Consider the following 18,020-nt stretch of genomic DNA (forward strand, 5'->3'; position numbering starts at 1 on the left):
AGCTGTACAACGAGCCATCGACGACCGCAGCGCACGACCGCCGCGGTGAGCGTATCTCCGCGCGGCGCCGTACCAACGGAGTAGCAGCCGACGGCCTACTCTTCTTCAAATCTTGAGCCTCCTCCTTTCTTGGGCTGTCAGCCACGCCGAACGCCTGGAGCCCAGGTGCTGACCCCTCTAGTCCTTCACCTTTCCGCGGATGGGCCGGCCAGCAAGCCAACCCAGCCCACTCCGGCTTGTGGCCCGCACGCGAGCCCCTGCCATGGGCCACCAGCAGAGAGAAGCAGCCCACTTGAAGCCTGCCCTTTCCATCCTTTTTCTGATTTTTAGAAATTCTTGGCCTCCTTTGGAAATTCGCCAAAAATTCATCCTAGCTCCTAAAATTAAGAAACCAGTTTCATAATTTTTCTAAAAACAAGCCTTACGTCATGAACCCATCCTTGAGTAATTCTGACCCCTCACAATGGTAAGCCATCACAATGCTTGTGCTCACTCATGTTCACGCAGCTCACAGACTAACTTTGGATTGCCACCGCGGGACCCTAGCACCCGACGACCGTGATATATGCCTAAGCCAAAGACTCGACGCTCGTAGCCAACCCTTGGCCACCTGTAGCCATGACCGGCCAACCATGGCCCACCGTAGCTCCACGAGACTGGCTAACTAAAGCCGTATCGAGCCATAGCAGGCCATTGTTGGCCAGGTGCAAGATGTGACTCCGTCTACTGCGAGCCGTTACCTCTGGATCCTTGAGTTATCAACCTTAGTCGATGGAAAGCCCCATCTATTATCTTCCCGTATGCGCATATCTACCTTGTTGGGCCCTAATCTTACAACCTATCTGTCCATGACTGTCTTACAGGATCTATCCATCTCCCAGCTATGGAATGTGCTACTCCGCAGTCGTGTCGAGTTGTTGCGTCTTTCGGTCATGTTTGGTTCTTATCGCTGGTTGTTGGTGTTGTTGCCTGTGTGCCGAGCCTTCGAGCCGGCTGAGGGATCGTACCTTGTTCGGACGTTACGATCGCGGGATCCGTCTCGCCATGACCGTGATGCCGAGTGTAACTCGACCCCTCGCTTTTTAGTTGACTTCATAGTACCACGAGTGTTAGCTCCTGTCTTCGGCCCTAGGACATGGTCGTGATGGATTCGATGTCGATACTAACATCGATGTGGATGTCACCCGCACGCTTTGAGCCCTCCATGACCAAGTCCTGTGGTAGATGACCTGGGAGATAACAATCATGGAACAATGGATGCCAACTCGTTGGTGTAGCTTGTGGCCGCAAGTTCGCCTTGCCTTGACCATGGAGCTACGCCACTCTTTTGCTTTTACTTGCCTCTTCGTGCTCAAACCCCCGTATGCTTGCACCTTGTATGACCATCGCATTTCTTTGATTCCCGCGGTGACAACCGCACCGCTAAGAATTAGAGAGATGTCTTAGTGCCGATGCACCCAGGTCGAGTACCCTACGAGTGGCTTACGCACTTGGTGTTCTTGAGTGTCGCTCCTTCCGATGCCCCGTCTTTGTCGTGGCGTGTGCGTTAGAAGAAGTGGACCTTGCTCTTGGTTGTTCTTGCTCTTACTGCCCCGATAGCCCGCTCTGTTCGATCCCGTCTTGCCCGTGACGATTGGATCAAAGACCGCACTATTCCCTTTGTTAGCAAAGCTATGGTCTATGTCGTACCTCGGACCCGTGCGTGTCGACCCGATCGACCGTCTAAAACCATCTTTCCCGAAGATGTGTCTGAGAACATGACATGGATGTGCCTAGCTAACCCCGCATCTTTTGCCGTGTTGAGCGACTCTCCTCTCGGCTCTCGACGTTATTTTGTCGTGTGGATCGAGGGGAACCGTTGATGTCTAATCTCTTTGCGCTACCGCTTTCTACCATAGCGGGCGAGCCGAAGTATGTTGGAGCCAAGTTACGATAGTGTTAATCATTCTTGTTTGCTACTCGTGTCCAATTGTGTCTTGCGGGATAAGGCCATAAGAGCCGAACCCCGTCGTTCTTTCCTTACTTGGCCCGTCCTCCGATTCCCGTCAACTCCATGACGCCCGAATCGAAAGACCGTAAGCCGTGATGCTTGCTATGGATAAGCCTTGGTGGCTTAAAACAATTATCCTACAGCCGTTCCGGCTTGGCCATGACTTAAGCTTGTGCATAGCAAACCACCACTCTTGTTTCTTTGGCCCGAGGAAATCGGACAACCACCGAGAGGGCTAAGCCGTGTATCTTAACGTGTCTCGTTGGTGTTATTGGGTTTTCCTGTGTCTTGTCCTCTTTTCGAGTGTTGAGTGCTCACTTGCCTTGTGTGTCGCCTCGCGGAGTAGCTGACGATCGGATCAAGAGAACGTGGACGACGACAAGGACTGCGGAATGGAGTCAACGTAGGAGGAGGTGACCCCGCTAATGGAACACCAACGAATGGAGAATTGTACCACTACTACCTCAACATCGCAGGTGTCATGGCAGCACCCTCTTTTAGAGAATCCTATTAGACATTGCATAATATCTAGAACTGCTAGCGCTTTATAATTATTCCTTTGCTAGTACTTTTGATGCATGCTACTACCTGAGCCATTACTACCCTGATGCAACCCACTCTACCACGTCACCCTGCTTTGCGCATTCGCACGCTTATATATGCTTACTTGCTTGCTTGCTTGCATGTTACACCACTATACTTATTATTAACTCCACTTCGCATTATATCGGGGATGTGATGCTGGTGGTGAACCCCCCCTGGGAATGGTTTGGTTATGGGTACCGGGCTTGGTGGTGTGTGAGCGTGCTGCGTGTGTCTTGGGTGCGTGGAGAGTGAGGGTTGTGTCGACTGAGCTAGAATAACGACGAGCCTGGGGCGAGTCTTGCCATATGGTGCTACCTGGGCACTTGGATATGGAATACCTGTGGCAGGTAAATGGTAATTGGAGGTGGCCTTGGGTGTGAACCTCGGAGAGGTGGAGCCCAGGGTGGAGGTGCTGTGGTGGCACATAAAATGGAAACCCTGATGGAGACATTCTGGCTTGGTTAATCCCTAAGGACTTACTAGTACTCAGACTCACCGGGAATCCTTTACATCCCACTCGCCCTATATGGTGCGGGACGGTCGGACTACTTGGTAGAACAATGCCACTACTGCTAGGCGAACGTGTGCAAGGAGGTACGGGGTGCGCGGTTTTCCCCCACACCCTTCCGAGACTTTAGGAGGCCTTGTGGACATGGCTCTTGACATCCGGAGGGCCCCGGCTCTGTCTACGACTCACAGTATCAGCCATCCCAGACTAGACTTGGGATGTACCAGGGCTGAGAGGTAGGGTGGCATCGTTCTAGGCTAGCAAGCGGCCGAAATCTGCCTAGACGGGGCACCGTCGAGGATGGCTATCTTGTGGGTATGTAAAACCTCTGCAGAGTGTTTGGTTGATCGATCGATACATATGCTGACTTGTCAGCTATGGACCTTTCCTAGGTTTCGCTTAAACTAGATAGGAGATGAGTCCTTCTTTCCTCCCTCCAGGGTTTGGGGTATTTTTCGGCCGTGAGCCAGGGGCTGCGGGCCGTTGAGACAAGTGCCGAGAGGGAGTTGGCCTGTCGACCTGAGTGTGTGAGATGAGATAAGGTGTGGTGGTATGGAGACGGTTTGGGATGGATGGTTGGGGATGGATATGGATGGATGTGGATGTGTGTGGTTGGGAATTGTGTTGAAAAACTGGACATTATTATTACATTACTACTGTTACTTACTTCTCATGCGCTAAGGATGCAAACCACAACCAAATGTTAGGATCGCCAGATCCTCTTGTTTTATCTTTTCCACTAAAGCTCATCGGTGCTGACCATGGCCTGCACACATCTGGCGGTGTGCAGATTTCCTGCTTCTCAGAGATGCTGACTTTAGAAGGATTAGGAGGTCTCGTGCCTACGCTCAAGTTTGGTTCGGAGATGGAATCTATGCTGCACTACGCCAACTCTGATGATGACCTGTGAAGGAGGAGCCTTCACTCGATAGTCTTCCGCTAGATTAACTCTGTAATAGGAGTGTTCCCAGAGATGTAATATCTTGTATTCTTGTAATCTTACGATGTATGACTGTGATAACGACTGATATATGATAATATAATGGAATCAACTATTGGTTTCATCATATTATAATTCATTCTGTGGATTTTCCCTTCACGGAAAATTGAGGATGTTTCAGCAGAACTCGATGGTTAACGCAAGAGACAGTCGGTTTATCCTAGTTCAGGCCCTCGATCGTAGATCGAGTAATAGCCCTACGTCCAGTTGGTGTTAGCTTTTGCGTTGGATTGATTATGAAGCGTGGTGTTGTGTACAATTGTTCTCTTGAACTCCCGATCTAAGGAGTCCTGCCCTCCTTTATATAGTCAGGAGGTCAGAGTCCTAGTCGGTTTATAATGAGAATTCCTAGTAGGATTATAGAGTAACACTGCTACTAAGATTACAAGGGAAGAATCCTAATTAGACTAGATCTTCTCCCTTTCTTGCGGGGTATCCCGTAGGTCCTACACCGACAAGCCCCCGAGCACTTCATGGTTGAGTTCTAGAAGCCTCGTCTTGTTCCTTCAAGCCTCGTTGAGTAGGAACAAGCGTCGTCCGAGTGCTTTCTTGAGCAAAACCGTGCAGCGCTCCGTGAGATCTTTGCATGGCTATGTATCTTTTTGAAGAAAAAAGTACTCCTATTTGGATGTAGCCCCCGAGCCTCTTGCTATTTGGTACAAGGAGCTTGAGGGTCTTATCTTGAAATCGTTCTGATTCTTTGTTGAAACCCGGGTTCTTTATCAAAAAGAACTCGAATATAGCTTGGTCCGACTTCTTTTTGTTAGGAGTCCTTGAAGTAGCTTTATCTTGAAGAGGTCTTCTTGGTGACGTGCGCTTTTTTAAAGAAAAAAGTGCACTCACTGAGTGTATCCCCCGAGCCTCTTGCTATTTGGAACAAGGAGTTGGAGGGTCTTGAATCTTATGTTGTTTGAAAATTGCTGTCTTGAAGAAGTCTTCGAGTTGTTCAATAGAACTGTATACCTCTCCTTTTGCAGCCCCCGAGCATATATCCGGGTTGTTTTGTTCAGGAGGAACTCAGAAGCAGAGTTTTGGCGTATTCTCTGGTAGTCTGCTGTTGTCAGATGTAGTTGTATGGTGGTGGTTGAGTGTAAATGCCTTTCGTTCACGGGTTGCACTGTGCCGGTATATTCTTCTGAATATGCCCATTTTTTAGTACTGTTCCCTCTCGCCTGAGTCTTCCATTATTGAGTCCTGTCTTTTCACTGTGTCCTTTGTTAGGCTTATTTTGTTGGTACTCCTGGTCCATGTGCACCGCTCCTTTGATCTATAAATACCCTTCTCGGAGTGCTTGTTTTCATCCATTGAACATTCTGTAGAAACCTTCGTGGTCATGAACATGGTAGTTTATGAAGTAGAGCAGCCCCCGGGCATGTTTTGTAGTTCCTATGTGTCTTGTCGTAGCTGACGGAAGTCTTGTGATAGGGATTAGAGGTAGGCTAATCCTGCGGTAGCATTGTACCAGGTTGTACGTGGCGGTAGTTGGAGGAAGTCTTGTGATGTGGACTTCGTTCCTTCATCTGGCAGTTCTAGGTTGATCCTCGTCGCCTGTCTTGAGACTGTCCGGTGCAGATCAACACCATATCTAGCATCACATCGGTCTTGGGTAGACAGATGCCTGCCGGCCTTCTCTGCTCCATGTTGTCCTGCCGTGCTGCTGATTTCCACCTTGGATGCACTATGTCTGTCCTTTGAAGAAAACAGTGTAGCCGATGGCGGTTTGTCCTTCTGAGTGGCAATTTGGGACACGTATTCGTTCCAGAGCCTAGCCATGTCCGTGATCTTCTTTGCTACTTTGCTTTTCATGGTACCGAGTACGTTGGGTCTTGTAAGATTTGTAATCTTCTATTTTTGAAGTTGCTTGTAATGGAAAGAATCTTGTCTTCTGAGTTGTCATTTATTTTTATGCTATAGTTCCGGTTGTTCATGATATTCCTGAGTTCTTTCCGTAAGAACCGAGTTCTTATATTCCTTGTGAAGTTGCTCCTCTTTTCTTCTTGGTTGACGGGTTGTTCTTGTAGTTATCTGATAACTCCACAGTAGTGTTGGACGGATAAGTCTGAAATCTACCCGTTGAATTGTACCTTTGTATGGATTTGTGTCCTCTGTCATTTTAGCTATGTCAATAAATGGACCGTTGCGTTCTCACACGGTGCTTTAATGGGCCTGGTGGGCCGTTTTTAACGCTGTAAAATCTATTTAAAGACCCTTCATCTTCTTTTTTGACTGCCCTTCTCTTGCCTTCAAACCCTAGCTCTTAGTCATCCGCCGTCGCCATTGCCACCACCGTCTTTAGCGCCGTTGTCTAAGTTTTTTCTTCCCCTAGTTTCTTTTTTTGCCTCTGTCAGTACATGGGTAAGAAGAAAACCGTAAGTAAGGCTCAGTCTTCCTTCGTGGATGAGGAGTCATCACTCTCCGTGATTGAGAATCAGGAGTTTGTGGCCATGAGGGCCGCCCAGAAGTCTTGGCTAGCTCCGACAACAACCGAAGAGCAGCTCCACGAGCTCGTCAGTGACGGTTTGATCTAGAGCAAGGCCTTTGCTGAATGGAGAGTTCTAGGCGAGCATCGGGTCCCTGCTCCAAGTCTTGGTGAGATCGTTCTTTTTGTCTCTTTCATTCGTGCTGGACTTTGTTTTCCTGCCTCTGCCTTTCTTCATCAATTTCTCAGCTATTTTGGGATTTGCCTGAATCATCTTGCTCCTAATGCAGTCCTTCACCTTTCTGTCTTCGTTCATCTTTGTGAAGCTTTTCTTAGAATTCCCCCTTTTCTTTCTCTGTTCCGTTACTTTTTTCGCTTGAAACCCCAACCCCGCCGTGAAGACACCAGTGTTCTTGGTGGTTGTGGGATTCAATTTCGCTAGGGTCTTAAGAGCAAGTTCTTTGACTATGACCTGGTTGATTCTGTAAGGGATTGGCGTGCCGACTGGTATTATGCCGCCAATCTGATCCCTTCTCTTGCTATCCACTCTGGATCTGGTCCCGTGGTTAATGACCAATGGGATAAGAACCCTATGTCGTCTACTGAGGTCAGGTAATCCAGCCATTCCTTGATAGGATTAGTATTCTGAAACAGCAGGGTTTAACCGGTTTTGGCATTGTCTCGAGTTTTCTTCGTCGCCGAGTTTAGCCTTTGAAGGAGCAAGAGCACCTTGGCTTCGAGTACTCTAGGGTTGAGGATCCTTCACGCATGGTCCCAGCTCTTTAGCTAACCGATGAGGAGGTACTTGAGCATCTCTAGAAGATGCTGAAAGGAGCAAGCGTTGTCCTGCTTACTATCTCTGAGTTCTCTGCCAACAACCTACCTCCAGCTGTAAGTTATTTTCTCTCCGTTTGGGTACTTTATGTATTCTTGCTGTATCCTTTTTTTGTTTAACTTTTCCTCGTCTTGTTGTTTTATTCTTTTTTGTAGGAATTTGGGCGCAACTTTGTTGACCTGATCCCTCTTGATGTCCTCCCTGTTGTGGCGAACACTAGGGAGAGACTTGCTGGAGCTTCCGCAGCTAGTAAGTCCCTAATCTCCACAGCGTTTCCTAGAGTTTCTTCTGGATTTGTTGATGTATATGAAGAATATGTTCCTTGTCTAGTCCCTCGTGGTCCTCGTAGTGTCTCGAAGAGGGGGTGAATGGATGGGTCTTTGTCTGGCCTGCCTGCTTCCAAGAAATCTCGCATGCCAAGTACTCCTCCAGGTACTCCAGTTGTAGCTAGCATGCTCTTAGGTGAGCATATTTTATACTCTCTGTCCCTTTGTTTTCTTGTTTTTATCTTGAACCGAGTACTTTTATTCTTTTTTTAGCGGGTGCCCTGGTGGTCTTGGTTGAGACTGAGGGGAAGAGGATGATGAAGTACCCCTTATCATGCGACGGTGAATTGTTTTCATATTCCCCTTCTATTGAATTTCTCCTCTTTGTCTTGACTTTCAGTCTTGATCTTTTTGAAGTAACCGGTCGTCGGGTATGGGTTCTTCTGAGGCTCCTGCGTCGGCTTCTTCTAAAGCTTTGGTGTTGAGTTCTTTGGTAGCTTTGGTACCGAGTTCCTCCGCACCTCCAGTGCCGAGCTCTTCCGTAGCTCTAGCCCCGGCTTCTTTCGGGGCTTCGGTATCGGCTATATCGCTCCTGTCACCAAGCAGCGGGGACATTTTTGCCACTGTGGTCCCCCCCTATGAGGTCTTCTTTTGGTTTTGCGAAGAAGAAGGTAGCTGGGTGAGTAGATTCTAGCTTCGTCTTTTTGCTTCTGTTCTCCTTTTCTTTGGTTCTCATCGACGATTTCTTTTATCAATTTTCAGTCCTTCGTCTTCTCTCGTTTCTTCATCGACTTCTTCTCAGCCCTCCATCGTGCCATCTAGTACTGAGCCTCAGGACTCACAGCATACTGTTGGTGAAGTGGCTGTGGGGGCTACAAAGCTTTCTGGCAACGGTGCCGCTACATACTTGGCCACCTCGGAGGTGACCGTGGCCATTGCGTCGAGTCCTTCTGAGCGATTGGCCTTGGCTTTCTAGGAGGTTGCTCTGGTCGTTCCTTCTTCCCCTTGGCCGAGCTCTTCTTCTCCTTCTCTTACCTCCGGTGGTCTGTCTTTTGCTAATGATGTGGTGCAGCAGTTTGATGCCACTCATCGGCTATCGGAATTAACTGCTACCTGGGGAAACTTGTCATCCCTTGCGACTTCTTTTGGAGAAAAGCTCTATGTAAGCTTTTTCATCGTTCCTTCTTTGGATGTTCACTTTTCTTTGGTCCTTATTCTTTGTATCTTTTTGCTCAGTCCTTCTCTCATGATCATACCAGCTTCTTTTTCTCGTCTGAAAATAAGAAAAAGTTGTCTTCAGAAGTGAGCGCCCTGAAAGCTGATCTTGATCTCCTCCGAGCCGAGATGGAGGCCGAGCGTCAAACGCATCAGGATGAAGAAAAATCTCTTCGTGCCCGGGCTATTGAAATCGAGAAGCAGAGGGATGCCGCACTTTAGGAGGCTTGAAGGAACTCGAAGGTCGTAAAGAACTTGGAGGCCGTGAAGGAGTGCAACGGTATTGAGGGTTCTTTTTATTTCTTTCTGTATTTAAACTTTCCGTTCTGCTAACTTGTTGTCTGCTGTTTCGTCCAGCTCTCCGGGTAGAAAAGCAGAAGCTCTCGAAGGGTGTTGAAGAAATGGAGACTCTTGTTCATACAAGTCATAAAAAGCCGAGGAGGTAATTACTCATGCTGAAGAGGAAATCGTGCTTGCTAAGTTGATTAGGCGTGGAGCTGATAGAGATCTTATGTAGGCCCAAAAAACTATTGAAGACTTGTCTAGCAAGTTGGCGATGGCTACTGAAAACTGGAAGGCTTTGTGGAAATCCTTTCGTTCAGTAGCCGACGTTCTTCGAACTCCAGCAGATGACAGACAATCTTAGGCTCAATTGATTCCTCGAATTCTGACTCGTTTCCAAGAGTTTGTGAAGAGGTGCGCTCAACTGTGTACCAAGAATGTTCGGCCTAGGTCCGGGTTCTTTCTCCAGTGGCTCCTTTGTCCAAGATAGCAGAGGAAGCTGACAGTCAAGAATACATTGATGCTGTTGAGAGGATGGAGCCTGAAGTTGAAGACTTAGCTAGTAGGATAGTAGATAATCTTAATATTGTTCTCCCTTCTCCTGATGATGAGGCTTGATGTATTTGACTTTTATGCCCGTGCCTTGTAATATGACATTATACTTCTTTTTTGAATGAAGGTCTTTTTTGTTGATGTCTTCTTTGCCTGAATGCGTTGCCTATTCCTCGGATGATTTGTCGAGTACTTTTCTGCCCTGTAAACAACTCGTTATATGTAGATCTTTGTGTTGATGACCTTTCTTGATCTGTTGAGTGCTTGTCTGGCCTTCTCTTGTGCCCTATAAATAACTCGTTACATGTAGATCTTTGTGTTGACGACCTTTCTTGATCCGTCGAGTGCTTGTCTGGCTTTCTTTTGTGCCCTGTAAACAACTCATTTGCGTTTTTGGGTATCTCTAGTGTAGCCCCCGAGCCTCTTGCTATTTGGTACAAGTAGCTGGAGGGTCTTGCTTTTGAAATTGCTCTGGTCTATGCCCAGGCTTAGTTTCAGTCGTTTTGCTTTTATTTCGGGTTCTAGCTTGTTAGGTACCTTCATCGGCGGGCTCAAGCGTCTTTTTAGCTATTTTGCTCTCGGCCGGGATGCTCAGGTGTATTTTTAGCCATTTTGCATTTTATTTTGGGTGTTAGCTTGTTAGCTACCCTCATCGGCAGGCTCAAGTGTCTTTTCAACTATTTTGCTCTCGGCCGGGATGCTCAGGCGTATTTTCAGCCATTTTGCTTTTTGTTTCGGGTGTTAGCTTGTTAGCTACCCTCATCGGCAGGCTCAAATGTCTTTTCAACTATTTTGCTCTCGGCCGGGATGCTCAGGTGTCTTTTCATCCATTTTGCATTTTATTTTGGGTGTTAGCTTGCTAGCTACCCTCATCGGCGGGCTCAAGCGTCTTTTCAGCTATTTTGCTCTCGGCCGGGATGCTTAGGCGTCTTTTCAGCCATTTTGCATTTTATTTTGGGTGTTAGCTTGCTAGCTACCCTCATCGGTGGGCTCAAGCGTCTTTTTAGCTATTTTGCTCTCGGCCGAGATGCTCAGGCATCTTTTTAGCCATTTTGTATTTTATTTCGGGTGTTAGTTTGTTAGCTACCCTCATCGGCGGGCTCAAGCGTCTTTTCAGCTATTTTACTCTCGGTCGGGATGCTCATACGTCTTTTCAGCCATTTTGCATTTTATTTTGGGTGTTAGCTTGTTAGCTACCCTCATCGGTGGGCTCAAGAGTCTTTTCAGCTATTTTGCTCTCGGCCGGGATGCTCAGGCGTATTTTCAGCCATTTTGCGTTTTAGAAACAACTCGGAGAGGTCCATGAGACAAATGCTTGTTGAGAGATAATCATCTTTATTGATCATGAATATTGATGTGTTACAGTGATACATAGCGCTATTTTTGTTGATCATGAACGTTGATCTCCTGTGTCTTGTATACATATTTTCCCTTGAGTTGTTTTTATGCATAGAATCTTCGTAGCTGACTGATGTGCCATATATTGTTGACTTCTTTTCCATCTTCAGTTATGAGCTTGTATGTGCCTGGTCCGATGACTTTTGTGATGATAAAAGGACCTTCCCATGGACTGAGTAGTTTGTGGCATCTGTCGATTTTTTATATTTTTCTTAGTACTAAGTCTCTGACTTGTAACGATCGAGACTGGGTATTCTTGTTGTAGTGGCGTCTTAGTCCTTGGAGGTATTTCGCTGATTGCAGGGTAACGTTTACTCTGACTTCTTCTGTGCTGTCGAGTTCTAATCTTCGGGTGTGTTCTGCTTCTCCCTCGTCGTATTGTTCTATCCTTGGTGACGTCCAGATCAGGTCTGCGGGTAGTATGGCTTCTGATCCATATACCAGGAAGAAAGGTGAGTATCCGGTGGCTTTGCTTATTTGAGTCCGTTGCCCCCATACAACTTTGGGTAATTCTTCGATCTATTTTGACCCATAGTCTACTAGTTCTTCATACAGTCTTGGTTTTAATCTGGCTAGTATGAGTCCATTAGCCCTTTCTACCTGTCCATTGGCTTCTGGATGTGCGACTGATGCGTAATCTATACTAAAGCCACAATCCTATGCCCAACTTTTAAATTCTGTAGCTATAAAGGGAGAACCCAAATCTGTGATGATTCGATTGGGCATGCCGAAACGGTGCATAATATCTTGGATGAACTCGACCGCTTTGGCTGCGCTGTATTTTGCGAGTGGTTTGTATTCGATCCACTTGGTGAACTTGTCGATTGCTACAAAGATGTACTTGAAACCGCTCTTTGCTTTCTTGAGAGGTCCTACTTGATCCAGCCCCCAGCAAGAGAAAGGCCAAGCGGGTGGAATGCAGATGAGGTTGTGGGCTGGCACATGAGCTTGTCTTGCGAACATCTGACAACTTTTGCATCTTCTGATGAGTTCTTCTGTGTCTTTCAAAGTGGTTGGCCAGTAGAAACCAGTGCAGAATGCTTTGCCGACTAGTGTTCTTGAAGCGGCGTGATTTCCACAGCAGCCTGAGTGTATTTCGTCTAGGATTTGTTTGCTTTCTTCAAATGAGACGCATTTTAGGAGTACTCCTGATGATGCGGCTCTTCTGTATAGCTTGTCTCCTACTAGGACGTAATTCTTGCTTCTGCGGACGACTTGTGTGGCTTGCTGTTTTTCCATCGGCAACTTATTCTCTTTGATGTAATCAATAAAAACCTATGTCCATGAAGTGTTGATCACCAGAATCTGGTTGCCTTTGGCTGTGAGTTCTGTGGTTGTCTCACCGGGTTGTTTGATAGAAGGAGCTGATAATTCCTCTATGAATACGCCAGGTGGGACCTTTGCCCTGTCGAATCCAAGCTTGGCAAGAACATTTGCTGCAATGTTGGAATCCCGTAGGACATGTAGAATTTCTAGTCCTTGGAAAAGTTTTTTGAGTTTTTGGATTTCAGCACAGTAAGCACCCATGTTTTCTTTGGTGTAATCCCAATCTTTGTTGACTTGGTTGATGACTACTGCTGAATCGCCGTATACGAGTAGTCGCTTGATTCTGAGGGTAATAGCCACTCTTAGCCCGTGTATGAGAGCTTCATATTCTGCTTTATTGTTGGTGGCTTGCCATAATATCTAAAGGACATACTTTAGTTGTCTTCCGTCTGGAGAAATTAGGAGGATGCCTGCACCGGCTCCGCCTAGCTTGAGTGATCCATCGAAGTACATCTTCCAATGATCAAGGATGACGCTTGATACGGGTTGTTGAATTTCTGTCCATTCGGCAACAAAATCAGCAAGGGCTTGGGATTTAATTGCTTTCCTTGGGGGTGAAATCGATATTGAGAGCGCCGAGTTCAACCGCCCACTTGGATATGCGTCCTATTGTGTCTTTGTTGTGTAAGATGTCTCCTAGTGGGAAATCTATCACCACGGTAATCTTGTGGCCTTTAAAATAGTGACAAAGCTTGCGTGAAGTGATCAGTAGGGCGTAGAGTAGTTTTTGCACATGCGGGTATCGGATTTTTTATCCTGACAGTACTTCACTGATGTAGTATACTGGGCGTTGTACTTTATACGCGCGCCCTTCTTCTTCCCTTTCTACTACTATTACCGTGCTGACTACAGTAGTAGTTGCTGTAATGTATAGCATCATGTCTTTGTCTTTCTTTGGAGGTGTGAGGACTGGTGAGGAGGTGAGGTATGCCTTAAGTTTTTTGAAAGCTTCATTGGCTTCTTCCGTCCACTCGAACTTGTCTGTCTTCTTTAGTAGTTTAAAGAAAGGCAACCCTTTTTCGCCGAGCCTTGATATGAAACGGTTGAGTGCTGCCATGCAGCCTGTTAGTTTTTGTATGTCTTTGATGTTTCAAGGAGGGCCCATCTCCATTATTGCTCGAATTTGCTTGGCGCTTGCTTTGATTCCACGATGACTGACTAAGAATCCGAGTAGTTGTCCTGAGGGAACTCCGAATACACACTTGTTTGGGTTCAATTTCCACCTCCACTTCTTTAGATTCTCGAAGGTTTGTTTTAAGTCTTCAATCAGTGTATCCGGGTTCTTTGTTTTTACAACCACGTCATCTATGTATGCTTCTACATTTTCGCCGATCTGATCACCGAGGCATGTTTGGATGGCTCTTTGGTAAGTGGCTCCGGCATTCTTAAGTCCAAATGACATAGTCCTATAGCAGTAGGCACTGAATGGAGTGATGAAAGATGTCTTGCTTTGGTCCTGTTCTTTTAATGTGATCTGGTGATACCCGGAATAGCAATCAAGAAAAGATAATAGGGTAGATCCTGCTATTGAATCAACTATCTGATCAATGCGTGGTAGCCCGAACGGATCTTTTGGGCAGTGTTTGTTGAGATCTGTGTAGTCAACACACATGCGCCACTCATCCGTGTTCTTTTTCTATACTAGAACTGGATTTGCTAGCCAATCCGGATGGAGAATTTCCCTGATGAATCCAGCTGCCATTAGTTTTGCAATTTCCTTTTTAATTGCTGCCTTCTTGTCGGGAGAGAATCGTCGTAGTCGTTGCTTCACAGGCTTGGAGCCTTCATTGATATCAATTTCGTGCTCAGCCAACTCTCTTGGGACCCCTGGCATGTCGGCCGGCTTCCAAGCGAAGATGTCCTTGTTGTCCCGAAGAAAGTTGATGAGCGCGAGTTCCTATTTTGCCGATAGGTGGGCACTAATGGTTGCTATTTTTGTTGGATCACCGGTGCCTAGGTCGATTTGCTTCACGTTGGCTTCTTTTGGTGGTGCTAGGATGCTTGGTCTCTTAGCCAGTATCTCTAGTTCTTCTTGGCTTATTTCTGCGGCGATAGTGGCTATTTCTTTTCTTCCATCGTTTGCCTGTGCCTTTGCTGCAATTTGGATTGCCAGTACGTCGCAGTCAAATGCGCGCTTTAAATCGCTCCGAAGAGAAAGAACTCCGTTAGGCCCTGGCATCTTAAGCAATAGGTACAGATAATGCGGTATTGCTATGAATTTTGCTAGTGCCAGCACCCAAGAATTGCATGATATGATGAATCAAAATCTGCGACTTCAAATTTGATGAACTCTGTGCGATAGTTCGAGGGAGTCCCAAAGGTAACCGGTAGAGTGATTTGTCCAAGTGGCATTGCTGCCTTGCCAGGTACTATGCCATAAAAAGGTGTGTTTGTTGGTGTGATCATCCCGGTGAGTTGTAGTCCCATCTTTCTTAGAGTTTCTGAAAAGATGATGTTGAGTCCGGCTCCTTCGTCGATTAGTACTTTTGTAACAGTCATGCGGGCAATGGTTGGATCCAGAACTAATGGGTAATGGCCTACGTTTCCTACGTTGGTCCACTGGTCTTCTCTTGAGAATTGGATTGGGTACTCTGACCAGTTGAGATATCTTGGTGTAGCAGGTTCTGCGGCCATGATTGTTTGTAACGCTAGTTTTTCTTGATGTTTGCTTCTGGAGTCTGGAATCTCGGCAAAGATTACTGTGACTGTCCCTCTGGATTTTTGGAATCCCTTGTCCTCATGGTTGTCTCCTTCTTTTTTTTGATTGTCTTCTTTATTGTTTCCCTTGCTATCTTTTCTAGTGTATCTTTCGTTGAAGGTGTAGCAATTTCTGATGGTGTGCTTTCCGTTGGGGTGCAAAGGGCAACGCGTGTTCTTAATGTCGTCATATCTTCTGGGCTTGGTAAATTTCTTTGATTTGTCAGCCATCGCTACTATGTTGTCTAGACCTCGCTTTCTCTCCTGATGTCTGTTGCTTCGAGGATTTTGCCTATCCGGGTTGTCTCTGTTGTTCCTTTCCGGATATCTTTCTCTTGTTTTTTCTTCTGCAGTAATCATCTTTTCTACTGTTCTTCTGAATTCTTCGTTATTTCTTGGGTTTTCTTTGCAGAAGTCTTGAAATTGCCATCTAGCCATGATTCCATGAGAGAAAGCTTCGATTACTTCTCGTTGTGTGATGTCGTGTACTTGAGCCCGTAGTTCGCCAAATCGTCGATAGTAATTTCTGAGACTTTCACCTCCTTTCTGTTTGAGTCCTTTTAATTCTGTGTGGGTGATTGGATGTGTAATAATTCCCACAAAATTTTCACAGAAAGCTATTTGCAAGTCTTCCCAATTTCTGATTGATCCAGGATTTAATTTATCGAACCATTGAAGCGGTATGGTTTCTAGGGCCATGGGAAAGTACAAGGTTTTGATGTCATCGTCTCCTCTGGCTAATTCAATTGATTGTGAGTAAATCCTGAGCCATTGCTTTGGTTCGGTCTTGCCGTCGTACTTGGAGTGGTTGGACGGTTTGAACTTGTGAGGTAGTCAAATCAAAGCCAGTCTATTTGCAAAACAGGGAATCTATCGTGTGTTCTGGCTTCTGTATATTCTGATTCTGTGCCCCCTTCTTGCCAACTGTCGTCTTGGTGAGAGTAGTTTTGTGTGGCTGTCCAAGTTGGTGCTCTGCTTCTGGTCTTTCTTGGTTGCTCGACTCGGTTATTTTGACTGTGATTTCTTCGGCTCTCTCCGTTGTGGCTTCTACTTGGTCCTAGTCTTTTGAAAGCAGACTTCCTTTGATTTTGATCTTCCTGTTCATGAGATGTTGCCTTTCCGTCGTTCGTTTTGAAGACTATTGATCGAAGGAAATCTCGGAGCTGTTCTTGTTTCTCATTGGGATGTGAGGTCGCCCTGAGTTCTTCTAGTGCTTCTCGGATCTTATCGTAGGGTGTATTCGCTGCTCGTCCTTCTTCGATCTCTCATTCTGATTTTCTTCTATTGTACTCGGCTAGGTCTGATTCATATTTGATCCAAGTGTCTTTTCGCTGCTTCGCACGGCGTTGTCGTCCTTGTTTCAATTTGTTCTTTCTTTCTCTTGCTTGCCTCTGACTCTCAGTCTCACCATCATACCCCTGGATAAATGGTGATATGTTGGACTCGGATTCATCTGAAGATCTTACGTCGGGTGCTTCTAGGGGGATCAATGGTGATCGAGGACGGCGAATCATGAGTACTTCTCTAGCGTGAATTGTTCTGTCATCGTCGTTGATTTTCGTACTGCCAGAGCTGTTGATAACTTCAGTAGAGGTCTCAAAGTCATGGATAGAATCTCCTTCTTGGTAGGGTAGAATTGCTGTTGTTGTGTCGTCGACTAGTTGGGTGTCGTCATCCTCAGGAACGGTATCTGGCCAGTGAATGATGCAGTCTTGAGATGTTATGGTTAAAACGAGACCTTTCTGGGCTCCTTTTAGCGACATTCTAAGCATGGGATAAGTGGGTCCTTCATACCATGTCTGATAAGATGTTGCCATGTTGTGGAGTCCGAACGGAAAAGGATCCGACTTCTTTGAAGTATTCTGGGTGTTCTCCGAGTAGTATTCTTGACAGGTTGACGTCATGTTCCGGAGCTTTGTCAGAAAAGAACTCGGTTTTCCGAAAGAACTCGGATAAGACTTCGTTTCGGAAGCGGAACCTGAGTTTGAATCGGATGCGTGAATTTGTGAAAACTGAGTCGGATTGGACATTACGAGCTGTGCGAATCTTCCGGTAAGCTGATCTGTCGTTATCGTCGAAATAGGATGGTCTTGATGATGATCTGAATCTTCAAAGAGGCAGCCTTGGAGCTTGCCATCGTCGCCTGCCTTGCAGATCCATGAACCGAAGATGAAGGTTGATCTCTTCAAGAAGATCATGTCGTCGAGGTCCATCAAGCTCTCGGATGCAAAGTCGCCGAAAGTCCCTACCTGACGCGCCAGCTGTCGATGTTTGACCACCGATAGCCTGCCACGGGGGTACCTGGGGCAGTATGTTCGGGTTTCAGCATATGCAGAACTCGATGGTTAACGCAAGAGACAGTCGGTTTATCCTGGTTCAGGCCCTCGATCGTAGATCGAGTAATAGCCCTATGTCCAGTCGGTGTTAGCTTTTGCGTTGGATTGATTATGAAGCATGGTGTTGTGTACAATTGTTCTCTTGAACTCCTGATCTAAGGAGCCCTGCCCTCCTTTATATAGTCAGGAGGTCAGAGTCCTAGTCGGTTTACAATGAGAATTTCTAATAGGATTACAGAGTAACACTGCTACTAAGATTACAAGGGAAGAATCATAATTAGACTATATCTTCTCCCTTCCTTGCGGGGTATCCCGTAGGTCCCACACCGACACTCATATAAATACATATTAGTCCACCTAGGTTGTCACTCAATTACCAAAACCAAATAAGGATCTTTCACCCGGGGCCGCCCCTGTAGCACCATCTGCTCTGGTGCGCCATTGATGATGATGACGAGGGCCTTCGGAGCAGCAAGGTTTCTGGCGAAGTGAGGCCGTCGGCGAAGCAAGGCTTCTGGCTTCGCATGCGCGGACAAGTACACAAGGAGCGAGGCACGTGCCCCTCTCAAATTCTAGGCCATTTCTAATAAATTCTGGTAAATTTTACAAAA

Source organism: Miscanthus floridulus, chromosome 16 (genome assembly GCF_019320115.1).
Source record: "Miscanthus floridulus cultivar M001 chromosome 16, ASM1932011v1, whole genome shotgun sequence".
NCBI classification, from domain to species: Eukaryota; Viridiplantae; Streptophyta; class Magnoliopsida; order Poales; family Poaceae; genus Miscanthus; species Miscanthus floridulus.